This window comes from Salvelinus fontinalis, chromosome 2 (assembly GCF_029448725.1).
Source record: "Salvelinus fontinalis isolate EN_2023a chromosome 2, ASM2944872v1, whole genome shotgun sequence".
Taxonomy (NCBI): domain Eukaryota; kingdom Metazoa; phylum Chordata; class Actinopteri; order Salmoniformes; family Salmonidae; genus Salvelinus; species Salvelinus fontinalis.
The window spans coordinates 89,678,187-89,696,216 of record NC_074666.1 but is presented as its reverse complement, the minus strand read 5'-3'; the positions used below and the strand labels follow the sequence as shown (position 1 = coordinate 89,696,216).

The 18,030-nt window shown below is 45.8% G+C and overlaps 1 pseudogene; it reads left to right on the top strand.

Annotated features, from left to right (window-relative positions):
- LOC129831186 (zinc finger protein 883-like) overlaps window positions 1-18,030 on the top strand; it is a 145,443-nt pseudogene that overhangs the window by 96,136 nt on the left and 31,277 nt on the right.

Genomic DNA, 18,030 nt, shown 5'->3' with positions numbered 1-18,030 from the left:
ATATTAGTCTATACATCCTGTGATGGAAAATGTTATCGTGTGAAGAGCCGCCTTGAAAAGGTTCATCTTGTCTAAATGTCAAATAATCCTTGGTTCCTGTCTGTACTTGGTAAAGATATGAAGGGGGGCAACATGACCCCCTCAGGACCATCTGTCAAAACGCCCAGAATATGTTCTATAAGTTAAGACAGGAGGCGGTGCCAGACACGCCGGAACCAACCCTATGAGGATTTCCCCGAGGGAGCTACCTTCAGAACGCTACTTTATACTTCTAAGTTTGACTGACCTCTCCAGCATGCTGATAAAACAATGATTCTTTTAAGATTGACTTTGAGTGTCCCTGTGTTGCATTTACACGACTATCCCATCATACACTACATGACCAAAGGTATAGCGACACCTGCTCGTCGAACAACTCTTAACAAAATCACAGGCATTACTATGGAGTTGGTCCCCCTTTTGCTGCTATAACAGCCTCCACTCTGCTAGGAAGGCTTTCCACTAGCTGTTGGCGCATTGCTGTTGGGACTTGCTTCAATTCAGCCACGAGCATTAGTGAGGTTGGGCACTGATGTTGGCCGTTTAGGCCTGGCTCGGGGTCTGGGTTCCAATTCATCCCAAAGGTGTTTGATGGGGTTGAGGACAGGGCTCTGTGCGGGCCAGTGAAGTTCTTCCACACCAATCTCGACAAAACATTTCTGTATTGACCTCGCTTTGTGCACGGGGGCATTGTCATGCTGAAACAGGAAAGGGCCTTCCCCAAACTGTTAACACAAAGTTGGAAGAGCAGAATGTCATTGTATGCTATAGCATTAAGAATTCCCTTCACTGGAACTAAGGGGCCTAGCCCGAACCATGAAAAACAGTCCCAGACAATTATTCCTCCTCCACTAAACTTTACAGTTGGCACTATGCATTGGGGCAGGTAGCATTCTCCTGGCATCCACTAAACCCAGATTTGTTCGTCGGCGGCGAGCCTTACGCCACTCCAGCCGACACTTTGCATTGCGCATGGTGATCTTAGGCTTGTGTGCGGCTGCTCAGCTATGGAAACCCATTTCATGAAACTCCCGACCAACAGTTATTCTGCTGACGTTGCGTCCAGAGGCAGTTTGGTACCCAGTATGAAATGTTGGAACTGAGGACCAACGATTTTTACGTGTCTCTGCACTTCAGTACTCGGCAGTCCAGTACTCGGCGGTCCCATTCGGTGAGCTTGTGTGGCGTACCCCGTATTCTTATCGGCAGACTCAACAGCCTTGGTATCTCATATGACTGCCTCGCCTGGTTCACCAACTACTTCTCAGATAGAGTTCAGTGTGTCAAATCGGAGGGCCTGTTGTCCAAACCTCTGGCAGTCTCTATGGGGGTACCACAGGGTTCAATTCTCGGGCTGACTCTTTTCTCTGTTATATCAACGGTGTCATTCTTGCTGCGGGTGATTCCCTGATCCACCTCTACGCAGACGACAACATTCTGTATACATTTGACCCTTCTAAACAAATAACACAAGCACGCTCTAAGGCCACAAGACTGTGTATACCTCCTTCTATGCTCTCAACATGAGGATCTGTACAAACAAAGTAATGGGACTTGCTGAAGCTGCCATCTTATGCCGTTGTTTTCCACATACATCTTTTTAAGAACTGACTGTTAACTGTTAACAAACCTCCAAACGAGCTTCAATGCCATACAACACTCCTTCCGTGGCCTCCAACTGCTTTTAAACGCTAGTAAAACTAAATGCATGCTCAACTGTTCGCTGCCCTCACCCGCTCGCCCGACAAGCATCACTACTCTGGACGGTTCTGACTTAGAATATGTGGACAACTACAAATACCTAGGTGTCTGGCTAGAATGTAAACTTCCCTTTCAGACTCATATTAAACATCTCCAATCCAAAATTAAATCTAGAATCGGCTTCCTATTTTGCAACAAAGCCTCCTTCACTCACGCCGCCAAACATACCCTCGTAAAACTGACTATCCTACCGGTACTCGACTTCGGCGATGTCATAGCTAGCTAGTGTTTGTGGTAGAAATTACAACATTGTTATTCAAATTACCTTTTTATATTAGAATATTCTTCAATTAGTACTTTCACACTGTCTGTTGGCCTGAGAGGAGCCTCTGGTGCTTAATGCTGGCAGTTTATTTACAATGCCTTGGTGATAAGACCTAAAGACTACATTCTACTGCATGATTAGTGTCTGTGTGAAATGCTGGTCTGTCTGCCAGGGCCAGGCAAACTCAACCTCCAATCATTTGTAACAGTATAACTTTAAACCGTGCCCTCGCCCAGACCCGGGTGCGAACCAGGGACCCTCTGCACACATCAACAACAGTCACCCACGAAGCATCGTTACCCATCGCACCACCGCTAACTAGCTAGCCATTTCACATCGGTTACACATTGTAAGGTAGCAGCGTGACCATGTTGTTTTTAACTGATGTAGCTAGCTAACCATGTTTTGTGGAAAAATGTAGGACTGCCGTTTGGACATGAACTAGCTATTGTCATCTGTTCTTGTCTGTTAGGTAACTTTAGTAACTTTTTTAACAAACCTTCCATAAACAATTACACCTTTCTTTGCTTGTTCGTTAGCTACCTACAGAGGTTAGCTGCTGTACTTTGGACAAGCATGCTAACGTTAGCTAATAGCAGCTGTATTGTTGCCAAGCAACCGCGTTGCTGACCAGGTTAGAAAGAACTCTTGATGACGCTGAAAATAAATTAGTAATAGCAGAAATGCTACAAAAAGGTAGCACATCATTGGTTCTTGATGGACGGAAATGTGCACCTGAGGTAGTGCTGGAATAGTGGAGGCAGCCCCTGTTTTCTTTGCGACTTGCGGTAACTAAATCAACAGTTATTTAGTAGTTCTAAAATGTCGGAAACATTAACTGGGTTGACCATGCTGTAGGTCAATTAACTTTGTTACATGCAAAACGTATGACTGAACAAAAGGTGTGGTTGACTTTATTCTGCCACTGTCTTCTTGTCAATGCATATGAACTAACAGGTTATAGAGAAAACAACGCAATTGTCACAACACACAGGTTGTAATATGGCTATTTTTTCTGCCTTGGCTTCCCGGTGATTTTACCGCTACTGCAAGGTGTAGCTTTGGCCTCTCCATGGTTTTGACTTAACATGCTCGTTGCGCATTGCCTTGTATCAATGTGTGTGCTTTAGGCTAGTAGGCTACTTTGCTGAAGGACAAAATATCCCAAGTGTTTATTACCACCATTGTTTATTTTGTCCAGTTGTTCAAATGAAACGAATGATATGGAAGATCAAAGTTGGTGATAACTAGGCCTAGACGTGTTATACGCCACAGTAAGCATATTGTTAATAAAAGTAAGCCAAACTTACCTGATCCATTATTGAAGCTATTCTTCCTTCAGCGTTTCTTCAAATAAAAAAAAGTGACAGTAAATCTGTAGCTAGCCTACACTACAGTTACTTTCTTTGTTGCAGCATTCAGATAAAGCACCGCTAGACCAGAGCAATCACACGTCCTTTTCAATATCAACACTTTAGTGGTGACAAATACATGTCTGATTTAGGCTAATCTCACCTAGATTTTACCTGATCTATTAAAGTAAACGTTCAAAGCCCTATTCACCAAGAATCCTGATGTCTGTTATCGTCTAACTCAACCCGAGAGTCTGTTGGAACAACGTCCTCTTCGAGAGTCCAGATAGTTGTAATTCTCTAAAGCCCAGTAAAGGAAGCCTATAAAATACCAGACTGATTACAGCAGCGCTATCCGTGCAAACCAGTAAAACCCGATGTATGTTCAATGCGACATCTGCAGTGGCCATTTACAGCAATGCAACCTTGGTAGAAGTTAAGACTTCCTGCGATTCAAAGAGCAGAGCTGTTGAAAAAGGAAGTAAACGGTTTTCTTCTTTGGTATTATGGCGGTTCGCATACAACTGTTATAAGTGCATGCCGCCACCTACTGATTTGTCTATTTATCAGCTTACTATTTTGTAGTTCTGTAGAATGAATTCATTACACGTGGAAAAAAATGCCCAAACAACTAACCCTATGTAACGGATGTGAAATGGCTAGCTAGTTAGCGGGTACGCGCTAGTAGCATTTCAATCAGTTACATCACTTGCTCTGAGACTTAAGTAGTGTTGCCCCTTGCTCTGCAAGGGCCGCGGCCTTTGTGGAGCGATGGGTAACGATGCTTCGTGGGCAACCGTTGTTGATGTGTGCAGAGGTTCCCTGGTTCGCGCCCGTGTCGGGGCGAGGGGACGACGTAAAGTTATACTGTTACATTGATGCTGTTGACCCGGATCACTGGTTGCTGCGGAAAAGGATGAGGTTAAAAGGGTGGTGAGTGTAACGGATGTGAAATGGCTAGCTAGTTAGCGGGTACGCGCTAGTAGCATTTCAATCAGTTACGTCACTTGCTCTGAGACTTAAGTAGTGTTGCCCCTTGCTCTGCAAGGGCCGCGGCTTTTGTGGAGCGATGAGTAACGACGCTTCGTGGGTGTCAGTTGCTGATGTGTGCAGAAGGTCCCTGGTTCGCGCCCGGGTCGGGGCGAGGGGACGACGGAAAGTTATACTGTTACACCTACACCCATTAAAACCTCATTATTCCACTTCTTTGGCCCTCTGATCCTACACTAGGCCAGCAGACTGGGAGGACGGGATATTATCTTCAAAACACCTTGTAACTCTGCAGTAAAATATTGTACACCCAAGTACTTCAACAGCTGCCGCCACAACATCTATCCACTGTGATTTACATTCTATTCCTGTGGTACAGTTGACAACCATGGCTATGAACGCAAAAATAAAAACTTTCCTGAAGCATGTTATTCCTATCACTCTCTATTGACCTCAGCCTAATCACAGGTATCCTCTCAGGATGCTTCACCCTGGACCCATCTCACTCTACTACTCTCTTCACTGCCTCAGCATACAACACCTTCTGCACTACTCTGATCCTGGTAACCTCCACCTGTCTTTATCTCACCGGACATGTCTGATCTCCAGCACCATGTGTACCCCTATAGTTTTTAGTTTACACTTTTTCCATCAATACTACACATTCCTTTCTCTCAGGTTCCCCTGTCACTTCTCACATCTAGGAATCTCCCTGCTACACACTGCTGGAAGGAAGTTTTCAAGGAAAGGAGTTTGTGTTTATACAGGAAGTACCGCCTCCCTTACCGTAAACCAATCATGTCAATGTCGAGCTATATGAGCTATTCAGCTTGTAGTCTTAACTCGGAAATGAGTTACCTTTGGCTCGTTCAGCCATCCCAATGGGGAAAATGAATGGGGAAAAATGTGGGTTTGTGAATAAACGCCGAAAATAAGGTCAGCACAGGCTAAGGAGATCTTATACGTTTTTGTTCTATGAGATAATAGCAGTCAGTGAGTATGACCTTTATGAATTATGAAGCCTTTGTGATGTGCTTTTTTTAAATTACATAAATACTTCAAAATTCACGAAGTGACGTTGGCTGATAGATTGTATAGCATCTAAACGTGTGTTTCCAAAGGACCTTATTTTCTGCTTTTATCCAAACACCATTAATTTCCCCATAGGCTTTGTCCAACGAACCATGGCAAAATTAGTGCCTATAAAAAGATGGCATTACTATTTCTCTCTTTAGAGCCCCACAGTGGACGAGTCATAATACCCATAAAACCTAGTGGTCAAACAGGGAAATGGTTCCAATTGTTTTCCACCATTCATTTTTCCCATAGGGGATTTCCCATAGGCTTACCCTGGCGAGACATTTTGTTTACCGTGTAACTCTCTCGGACAAGGTGACTTTTATCAATATAGTCGGCTCGATTTACTCTCAAATGTCACTAATGCTAATTAGCATTAAAGTAGACATCATGTAACGCTACAAATCCATGAAAGCTCCTGCACATAATCTCCAGCTGACACCTTTGCTAACAGGTATTGTGTCAATTTTTAAAGAAATGCAGCAAATTGATTCATTACTACATTTAGTTAACATTAGATAATTAATCCCAACATGCTTATGTTTAATGCTAGATCATTGATTGCAAGATATTAGCTCTTGTCCGTTAGTATTTTAATAAATGCTTAATTAACAGTAAACCTAGACACTTGCATCTCATAGTATTCCGAATGGTGACTCAAGGCTCGCTAACTTGGCTAGCCTCTCAAGGATCGGACCCTATTTTTCCCTATTTTCGCCTAAAATGACATATCCAAATCTAACTTCCTGTAGCTCAGGACCTGAAGCAAGGATATGTATTTTTGATACCATTTGAAAGGAAATACTTTGAAGTTTGTGGAAATGTGAAATTAATTTAGGAGAATATTCTTGTTACTTACAACCTCATGCCGATCCTGTAGAGGCTAGATTCATTGATACAATTATGGGCCTATAGCATTCACATAATATTGGGAGTCAGTGAAAATATCCTTTACTCTTCACCTTCTTCTGGCAACGGTCCATACCTGGTCCCTTACTGTAACGGCATTCCTCCTCCTCTTCATCTTCGGAAGAGGAGGAGTATTGAGGGAACCAAGGCGCAGCGTAGAGAACAGACATATTTTATTAACGAAACACGAAACTTGATTAAACTAACAAAAACAACAAACAGTGTAGACAGACCTAGACGACGTACTTACATAAAACAAGAAAAAACGCACGAATAGGAACATAGGCTACACAAACCGAACAAACCGTAAACAGTCCCGCGTGGTGTACAAACACAGACACGGAAGACAATCACCCACCACGAACACTGTGACAACGCCTACCTAAATGACTCTTAATTAGAGGAACGCCAAACACCTGCCTCTAATTAAGAGCCATACCAGGCAACCCAAAAACCAACACAAACAGAAAACATAGAATGCCCACCCAACCTCACGTCCTGACCAACTAACACACATAAACTAACAGAAATAGGTCAGGAACGTGACATAACCCCCCCCATAAGGTGCGAACACCGGGCGCACCAGCACAAAGTCTAGGGGAGGGTCTGGGTGGGCATCTGACCACGGTGGTGGCTCAGGCTCCGGGCGAGGTCCCCACCCCACCATAATCAATCCTCGCCTCCATCTACCCCTAAAAATGTCCACCCATATCTTACCCCAACAAAATCCTCATAGTAACATCCATGAAAGGGACAGCACCGGGACAGAGGGATAAATCAAGACAGAGGGATAGCACAAGACAGAGGGATAGATCAGAATAAAGAGGTAGATCAAGATAGAGAGGGAGATCAAGATAGAGGGGCAGCTCCGGACAGAGAGACAGCTCTGGACTGAGGGGCAGTTCTGGGTATATAGCCGTTTCTGGCTGAAGGGCAGCTCCTGGCTGACTGACGAATCTGGACGCTCATGGCAGGCTGACGGCTCTCGACGCTCATGGCAGGCTGACGGCTCTCGACGCTCATGGCAGGCTGACGGCTCTCGACGCTCATGGCAGGCTGACGGCTCTCGACGCTCATGGCTGGCTGACGGCTCTCGACGCTCATGGCTGGCTGACGGCTCTCGACGCTCATGGCTGGCTGACGGCTCTCGACGCTCATGGCTGGCTGACGGCTCTCGACGCTCATGGCTGGCTGACGGCTCTCGACGCTCATGGCTGGCTGACGGCTCTCGACGCTCATGGCTGGCTGACGGCTCTCGACGCTCATGGCTGGCTGACGGCTCTCGACGCTCATGGCTGGCTGACGGCTCTCGACGCTCATGGCTGGCTGACGGCTCTCGACGCTCATGGCTGGCTGACGGCTCTCGACGCTCATGGCTGGCTGACGGCTCTCGACGCTCATGGCTGGCTGACGGCTCTCGACGCTCATGGCTGGCTGACGGCTCTCGACGCTCATGGCTGGCTGACGGCTCTCGACGCTCATGGCTGGCTGACGGCTCTCGACGCTCATGGCTGGCTGACGGCTCTCGACGCTCATGGCTCGCTGGCGGCTCTGGCGGATCCTGTCTGGCTGGCGGCTCTGGCGGATCCTGTCTGGCGGGCGGCTCTGGCGGATCCTGTCTGGCGGGCGGCTCTGGCGGATCCTGTCTGGCGGGCGGCTCTGGCGGATCCTGTCTGGCGGGCGGCTCTGGCGGATCCTGTCTGGCGGGCGGCTCTGGCGGATCCTGTCTGGCGGGCGGCTCTGGCGGATCCTGTCTGGCGGGCGGCTCTGGCGGCTCCTGTCTGGCGGGCGGCTCTGGCGGCTCCTGTCTGGCGGGCGGCTCTGTAGGCTCATGGCAGACGGGCGGCTTTGCAGGCTCATGGCAGACGGGCGGCTTTGCAGGCTCATTGCAGACGGATGGCTCAGACGGCGCTGGGGAGACGGATGGCTCAGACGGCGCTGGGGAGACGGATGGCTCAGACGGCGCTGGGGAGACGGATGGCTCAGACGGCGCTGGGGAGACGGATGGCTCAGACGGCGCTGGGGAGACGGATGGCTCAGATGGCGCTGGGGAGACGGATGGCTCTGGCCGGATAAGGCGCACTGTAGACCTGGTGCGTGGTGCCGGAACTGGAGGCACCGGGCTAAGGACACGCACCTTCATACTAGTGCGGGGAGCAGGGACAGGGCACACTGTACTCTCAAAGCCCACTCTATACCTGGTGCGTGGTACCGGCACTGGTGACACCGGGCTGAGGACAAGCACATCAGGATTAGTAGGGGGAGAAGAAACAGTGTGTACAGGGCTCTGGAGACGCACAGGAGGCTTAGTGCGTGGTGCCGGAACTGGAGGCACCGAACTGGATACATGCACTACAGGGAGAGTGCGTGGAGGAGGAACAGGGCTCAGGAGACGCACTGGTAGCCTAGTGCGTAGTGTAGGCACTGTAGGTACTAGGCTGGGGCGGGGAGGTGGCGCTGGAAATACCGGACCGTGGAGGCGTACTGGCACTCTTGAGCATTGAGCCTGCCCAACCTTACCTGGTTGAATGCTCCCGGACATAGGCCAGTGCGGGGAGGTGGAATAACCCGCACTGGCCTATGTAGGCGAACCGGGGAAACCATGTGTAAGGCAGGTGCCTTGTATGCCGGCCCGAGGAGACGCACTGGAGACCAGACGCGTTGAGCCGGCCTCATGACACCTGGCTCAATACCCAATCTAGCCCTACCAGTGCGGGGAGGTGGAATAACCCGCACTGGGCTATGCACTCGTACAGGAGACACCGTGCGCTCTACTGCGTAACACGGCGCCTGCCCGTACTCCCGCTCTCCACGGTAAGCCTGGGAAGTGGGCGCAGGTCTCCTACCTGCCCTTGGCCCACTACCTCTTATCCCCCCCCCCCCCCCAAGAAATTTTTGGGTGTTACTCACGGGCTTTTTGGGCTTCCGTGCAAGACACGTTCCCTCATAACTCCGGTTCCTCTCTCTCTTTTCCTCCACTCCGAGCTGCCTCCAGCTGTTCCCATGGATGGTGATTCACTTTAGCCCATGGTCCTTCTCCGTTAAATATTTGCTCCCAACTCCACAAGTCCTGTATACTTCCCCGTTGCTCCAAATTACGCTGCTTGGTTCTGGATTCTTGGTGGGTGATTCTGTAACGGCATTCCTCCTCCTCTTCATCTTCGGAAGAGGAGGAGTATTGAGGGAACCAAGGCGCAGCGTAGAGAACAGACATATTTTATTAACGAAACACGAAACTTGATTAAACTAACAAAAACAACAAACAGTGTAGACAGACCTAGACGACGTACTTACATAAAACAAGAAAAAACGCACGAATAGGAACATAGGCTACACAAACCGAACAAACCGTAAACAGTCCCGCGTGGTGTACAAACACAGACACGGAAGACAATCACCCACCACGAACACTGTGACAACGCCTACCTAAATATGACTCTTAATTAGAGGAACGCCAAACACCTGCCTCTAATTAAGAGCCATACCAGGCAACCCAAAAACCAACACAGAAACAGAAAACATAGAATGCCCACCCAACCTCACGTCCTGACCAACTAACACACATAAACTAACAGAAATAGGTCAGGAACGTGACACTTACTCTTAATAATTTACGTTGATAATCTTCACCTTTTCCAAATGTGTATTTTGGTCCTGTTTCGTCCAACAATACATTACGTTATCAAAGTATGTTTGTCTATTTTATGTCTCTATCTTAAAATATGTTTGTCTTACCGTCTTCTGGTAGCCCATTATGGGGTAGGGGTCCGGTCGGGGGTTCTCCCCACCCGAGGCCTGGCCACTTTGTAAAGGTCATTTTTATTACGATTCAGAACAACATTAGTGAAGTAACACATTAAACATTGGTTTAGGTGTTACTACATGATCGGTTGAAGTTATTACATTACTCATTAAAACAGTTGTTACTCAACTGATAAAGTAACTAATTACATGAAATGGAAAAGTTATTACTATAATAATTCAACATTTTATCATATTAACCAATAAGATATTACATTTACCGGTTTTATTACATTATAAATCTAAAAGTTATTACATTAACGTTGTTACAAGACAGCATACATAGTTCTTTCCTTGAACTCATGAATATTATTATTCAATGTATTATGGATTAGTTTTAGTATCATTTTAATCCACTATATATCACTTTAATTGTATATTTTTATAATAACTTCCTATTTATAAGATAATGGATTGAATTCATATTCAATTGGATACATTAATATACACATTGTTGAAACATTATTCTACATAATGACATTTTATTATAATAGTATCATGAGTATATGAAAGAAGATACAATTATCAACATCCCTCCCACACACACACACAGGTTCCCTATAACATTTCCTATGATAACATTTATCCATTTAGATCAATGTGTGATATTACATAGACACAGGGGAAACCTGATCCTAGATCAGAGCTGCATATTATGCTCCACAGAGGTTACCATGGTGATCAGACTAAGGAAACTGTTTAATAATGGGAGATTGATATGACTGTTCATAGACAGACCTCGGGTTTGTTCGCTGGTGTGAATTCAGGCTCCCTGATTGACTGAAGCTCTTTCCACACTGATCACAGCTATAAGGCTTCTTTCTCTCCAGCGTGTGTTATCTTTTGTCTATTCAGGGTGTAAGCAACAGTGAACCTCTTCCCACACTGATCACAGTTATAAGGCTTCACTCCTGTGTGTGTTAGCTTGGGTATGGTTAGGGCTCCTGCACTAACAAAGCTTTCCCCACAATCAAGGCAGGGGTAAGGCTTCTCCCCTGTATGAATTCTCAGATGAGATTTGAAGGTGTTAGAAGCTGAGAAACTCTTCCCACACTGTGAACATCTAAGGTTTCTCTCCCGTGTGAATCCGCTGGTGAATAATGAAGCCACTCTGTCTACTGAAATTCTTCCCACAGTCAGAGCAGCAGTGGTCATGTTTCTTCCCTATATGTCTCTGCTGGTGTTTCTTGAGATGTTCTGATCTGGAGAGATTCTTCTTTGTCTCGTCGGCAACATGATGTGGTTGAGGATCCCCAGAAAAGTCCCTCCCACTGAGAGAGCGACGGTTAGGAGTGTCCCCTGTGAAACAAAGACATTGATTAACTAGGTTTTGGAAATATGGGTATATTTACAATTTGGGTTAAGTACCTTGCTCAAAAGGCACAGACAGATTTTTTCACCTAGTCTGCTCAGAGAACCAGCAACCTTTCAATGAGTGGCCCAATACTCTTAACCACTAGGCTACCTGCTGCCCTTTTCATCAGTTTATTAGATACACACCGCTTAACGAAACTGGATAGATAATTAACTGGCCACTCAGTGTTTTACTGTTTACAAATCAATTAACAGAAGCAGATTGTAGTCTCATCCACACAACCCATTGTTCTTACTTGATGAAATCAAATCTCCCTCGTGTCCTTCTCTCACAGTTCCACTCTGCCCTGGTGTTTTCCTGCAGTCTACCAGCCGCACAGACACCCTCTTCAGACCCAGCAGTAAGGTGCTACCAGGAGAGTTGTGACCAGGGGACTCCGGCAGGGTGGAGGGGGACGGGCTAGCTCTGTCCTGGTGACCACAGAAGTATTGTACATAGAATATCATGAGACCAAACATTTGATTACATTTGTCTAAATCTCTGCTTGATTGCTGCATCCTTAATACCTGAAGTGTGTAATTGTTGACTACTTTCCACAAATGTCTAGTTTTTTTTCAATCACTGGCAAATGTTTTAAATAGAAGTGGTATATTTTTTACAGATGTAAAAACGTATAACAATTCTAAATGCCCCTTGTCTTATGTTCAGAACTTTTAAGCAGTCATTGGAGTTGAACACATCTTTCACCCCTGAGTTAATCTTGGTTAACCCAGAACTAATGTCTCACGTAATTGTTCAGCCGCTCTATTTAGATCTGGGTTCATGCGTGTTAGGAGAGCTTCAGAGATGCTGGAACGAGGAGCTCCACCCTCTCAAGATACGGGCCAAATGTCCCCCCCCCCCCCCCCTTTCCAAAATTCAGAGGACACCAACACCTGCGAAAACGTGATTTGTCATAATAACCAGAGAGGAAAAACCTAAACACCTGAACTACTGCTGCTCATTATGATGTAGTATTTAGAGCCAAATCCATCAATTATTTGGTTTTACCTAAATGAAATATGTCAATTTATACAGTTATGCCCATGTACAATAGAGCCACGTCTTTCTGGTGCATTTTACAGCCTGTTTCTAGCCTAAAGCATTGCAGAGTTGTGCATCCTATACATTTATAATATCAGGGTTTGGGGGGCATTAGCCCCCTCCCCACCCAAGCACCACACCACTGGAATGAACGTTGACAAATATCCAACACATGGGCTAGTCCACCATCCAGATCAGAGCTGTAAATACAATCAAGCCTGTCTAATGGCAGAGTTGTTAGATTGGCACTGTTGATCAACACATATTGATAAAAATGTCAAGACAGGAGAAGGAGCATACTAGAATCTATTCTGGATGTTCCAAACTGGTGAGTTTTTCTGATGCTTGCAAGCAGGACTGTTTTGCTATCACAGACTGGAACATGTTCCGGGATTATTCCGATTGAATTGAGGAGTACACGATAACAGTCACTGGCTTCATCAATAAGTGCATCGAGGATGTCGTCCCCACAGTGACTGTATGTACATACCCCAACCAGAAGCCATGTATTACAGGCAGCATTCGCATTGAGCTAAATGGTAGAGCCGCCACTTTCAAGGTGCGGGACTCTAACCCGGAAGCTTATAAGAAATCCTGCTATGCCCTCCGACGAACCATCAAACAGGCAAAGTGCCAATACAGGGCTAAGATTGAATTGTACTACACCGGCTCTGACGCTCGTCTTATGGGGCAAGGCTTGCAAACTATTAGACTACAAAGGGAACCAGAGCCGCGAGCTACCCAGTGACACGAGCCTACCAGATGAGATAAATCGCTTCTACACTCGCTTCGAGGCAAGCAACAGTGAAGCATGCATGAGAGCATCAGCTGTTACAGACGCTCTCCGTAGCCGACGTGACTAAGACCTTTAAAACAGGTCAACATTCACAAGGCTGCGGAGCCAGACGGATTACTAGCACGCATGCTCCGGGCATCTGCTGACCAACTGGCAGGTGTCTTCACTGACATTTTCAACATGTCCCTGATTTGAATCGGTAATACCAACATGTTTCAAGCAGACCACCATAGGTCCTGTGCCCAAGACCACTAAGGCAACCTGCCTAAATGTTTACAGACACGTAGCACTCACGTCCGTAGCCATGAAGTGCTTTGAAAGGCTGGTAATGGCTCACATCAACACCATTATCCCAGAAACCCTGGACCCACACCAATTTGCATACCTCCCAAACAGATCCACAGATGATGTAATCTCTATTGCACTCCACACTGCCCTTTCCCACCTGGACAAAAGGAACACCTATGTGAGAATGCTATTCATTGACTACAGCTCAGCATTCAACACCATAGTACCCTCAAAGCTCAACACTAAGCTAAGGATCCTGGGACTAAACACCTCCCTCTGCAGCTGGATCCTGGACTTCCTGATGGGCCGCCCCCAGGTGGTGACAGTAGGTAGCAACACATTTGCCACGCTGATCCTCAACACTGGAGCCCCTCAGGGGTGCGTGCTCAGTCCCCTCCTGTACTCCCTGTTCACCCACAACTGCGTGGCCAGGCATGAATCCAACACCATTAAGTTTGCTGATGACACAACCGTGGTAGACCTGATCACCGACAACGACGAGACAGCCAATAGGGATGAGGTCAGAGACCTGGCTGGGTGGTGCCAGAATAACAACCTATCCCTCAACGTAACCAAGACTAAGGAGATGATTGTGGACTACAGGAAAAGGAGGACCGAGCACGCCCCCATTCTCATCGACAGGGCTGTAGTGGAGCAGGTTGAGAGCTTCAAGTTCCTTAATGTCCACATCACCAACAAACTAGAATGGTCCAAAACACACCAAGACAGTCGTGAAGAGGGCACGACAAAGCCTATTCCCCCTGAGGAAACTAAAAATATCAGATCGTTAAAAGGTTCTACAGCTGCAACATCGAGAGCATCCTAACTGGTTGCATCACTGCCTGGTATGGCAACTGCTCGGCCTCCGACCTCAAGGCACTACAGAGGGTAGTGCGAACGGCCCAGTACATCACTGGGGCTAAGCTGCCTGCAATCCAGGACCTCTACACCAGGCAGTGTCAGAGGAAGGCACTAAAAATGGTTAAAGACCCCAGCTACCCCAGTCAGATACTGTTCTCTCTGCTACTGCACGGCAAGTGTTACCGGAGCGCCAAGTCTAGGACCAAAAGGCTTCTCAACAGCTTCTACCTCTAAACCATAAGACTCCTGAACAGGTAATCAAATGGTTACCCGGACTATTTGCATTGTGCCCCCCCCCCCCCCCCACTCCTCTCTTACGCTGCTGCTACTCTCTGTTTATCATATATGCATAGTCACTTTAACTATACATTCATGTACAAACTACCTCAATTAGCCCGACTGACCTGTGCCCCTGCACATTGGCTACCCAGACTATCTGCATTGTGTCCCGCCACCCACTACCCGCCAACCCTTCTTTTACGCTGCTGCTACTCTGTTCATCATATATGCATAGTCACTTTAACCATACCTACATGTACATACTACCTCAATCAGCCCGACTAACCGGTCCTTGTATAAAGCCTCGATACTGTATATCTCTACTGTTATTATTCACTATGTTGTTTTTCATTTCTTTACTTATCTATTGTTCACCTAATACCTATTTTTCACTTTAAATTGCACTGTTTGTTAGGGCCTGTAAGTAAGCTTGTTGTATTCGGCGCACGTGACAAACTTTGATTTGAAGGCATTTGTACTCTGCAGTGGACAACGTGCTGTTTACATGTGTATTTTCCCTCCTCTGACCTCCCTCCGGCAAATAGGATCACGACTCAAATCTGCTCCGCTCTGCCCATCCATATCAACGTGGCCGGTCAAGTTCCTTTGTGTACACATCACTGACAATCTGAAATAGTCCACCCATACAGATAGTGTGGTGAATTAGGCTCAACAGCGTATCTTCAACCTCAGGCTGAAGAAATATGTTTTGGTCCTTGTGGAGCTCACAGATTTTTACAGACGCACCATTGAGAGCATCCTGTCGGGCTGTATCACCGCCTGGTACGGTAACTGCACCTTTAGCAACTTCGGGGCTCTCCAGAGGGTGGTGCGGTCTGCCCAACGCATCACCGGGGGCAAACTACATGCCCTCCAGGACACCTACACCACCCAATGTCACAGGAAGGCCAAAAAGATCATCAGGTCATCAACCACCCGAGCCACGGCCTGTTCAAGCCATTATTATCCAGAAGGCGAGGTCAGTACAGGTACATCAAAGCTGGGACCGAGAGACTGAAAAACAGCTTCTATCTAAAGGCCATCAGACTTTTAAATAGCCATCACTAGCCGGTGTCCACCAAGTACCCTGCCTTAAACTTAGTCACTGTCACTAGCTGACCACCACCCAGCTGCGCTACCATGCACCTTAGAGGCTGCTGCCCTATGTACATAGACATGGAACACTGGTCACTTTACACACATGTAAAAGAATGGAATTCTTGAAATGTACACACCTGCACAATCATACACATACATACAGATTTATTTAAAAAATTACTGAATGAATCTGTAGGTCTTATAGTCAATGAGCCAGGGGGCTCACGTGGGGTGAAAATGTATTTTAAAAGTTTGTTGGAAAATGTGTTCTATCATTGCAGCAATGGTAGCTTTCTGTGTGTTATCAATATTTCTATTCATCCCTCCATCCCATTTAGTTTTCCCATAGAGGTTTTACCCTATGACAATGTCAGCATATACTACATCAGGTTATTACTCATGTTTACCCTTTAATCATATATCATTGGAAATATTAGATTCATAGCTATCCATCAGACACATCTTCAGAATGTTCAGATCGACAGAAATGTGATCTTTGAAATCTAGGATGCATATCAGTTTTACCGGTCATTGCTTTAAAAAGAAAATTATACATTTTAACTTGGTTTGACAAGTGGTTCTGAAACGTCATAAAATTACCTTTCAAAAGTGTCCAGGATCCGGGCGGGGAGAACCCTTGACCGGACCCCCACCACCACCCCGACCACCACTCCTCAGAGAGGTCACTACAAGCCTCAGAGGAGTCTGATGTCAAAGTCAGAAGACGGTAAGAGTGAAAAATATTTACAGATAGAAACATAAAATAGACAAACATACTTTGATAATGTAATGTGTTGTCAGTTGGAGGAAACAGGACCAAAATACACATTAGGAAAAGGTTAAGATCATTGAAGCGAATGACAAAGAGTAACGGATCAAGTATGGACCGTTGCATGGAGAGGTGAAGAGTAAAGAATATTTTGACTGACTCCAATCTTATGTGAATGCTAAAGGCCCATAATTGTATCAATGAATCTAGCCAAGGTAGCGAGCCTTGCGTCACCACTCAGAATACTATACGATGCAAGTGTCTAAGTTTACCGTTATGCATTTATTAAACGACTAAAAGACAAGAGCTAATATCTTGCAATCAATGACCTAGCATTGAAGGTAATAATCTCTGGATTAACTATCTAATGTTAACTAAATGTAGTAATGAATAAACTTGCTGCATTTCTTTAAATTGACAATTCTGTGACCTGTCATGGGCAAGTTTTAAATTGACACAATACCTGTTAGCAAAGGTGTCAGCGGGAGATTATGTGCAGGAGCTTTTAAGGGTTTGTAGTCTTGCAAGATGTCTACTTTAATGCAAATTAGCATTAGTGACATTTGAGAGTAAATCGAGCCGACTATATTGATAAAAGTCACCTTCTCCGAGAAAGATTTTCACGGTAATCAAAATGCCTCGTCAGGGTAAACCTATGGGTAATCCCCTATAGGGAAAAATGAATGGTGGAAAACAATTGGAACCATTTCCCTGTTTGGCCACTAGGTTTTATGGGATTATGACTCGTCCACTGTGGGGCAATAAAGCGAGTTCTGGTAATGGCATCTTTTTATAGGCACTAATTTTGCCATGGTTCGTTGGACAAAGCCTACGGGGAAAATGTAACGGTGTTTTTGTATGGTGTTTGGATAAATGACGAAAATAAGGACCGTTGTAAACACACGTTTAGGAGATCTTATTAGTTTTGTTCCAGAATCGTTATCAGCTAACGTCACTTGTGAATTTATTTAACTAAAGAAGCATATAAATCACAAACGCTACATTATTCATAAAGGTCATATTAACTGAATGTTATTATCTCATAGAACAAAGCGTATAAGATCTCCTCAGCCTGTGCTGACCTTATTTTCAGTGTTTATTCCAAAACTTCAATTTTTTTCCCATTGGGATAACTGAACGAGCCAAAGGTAACTCATTTCCGAGTTAAGACTACAAGCTGAAGAGCTCATTTAGCTCGACATTGACATGATTTGTTTACGTTGGGGAGGTACTTCCTGTATGTGGGCAGGAGGACATGAAAGAAAGAAATGTGTAGAAGATGGGTCCAGGGTGAGGGATCCTGAGAGGATACCTGTGATTAGGCTGAGGTCAATAGAGATTGATAGG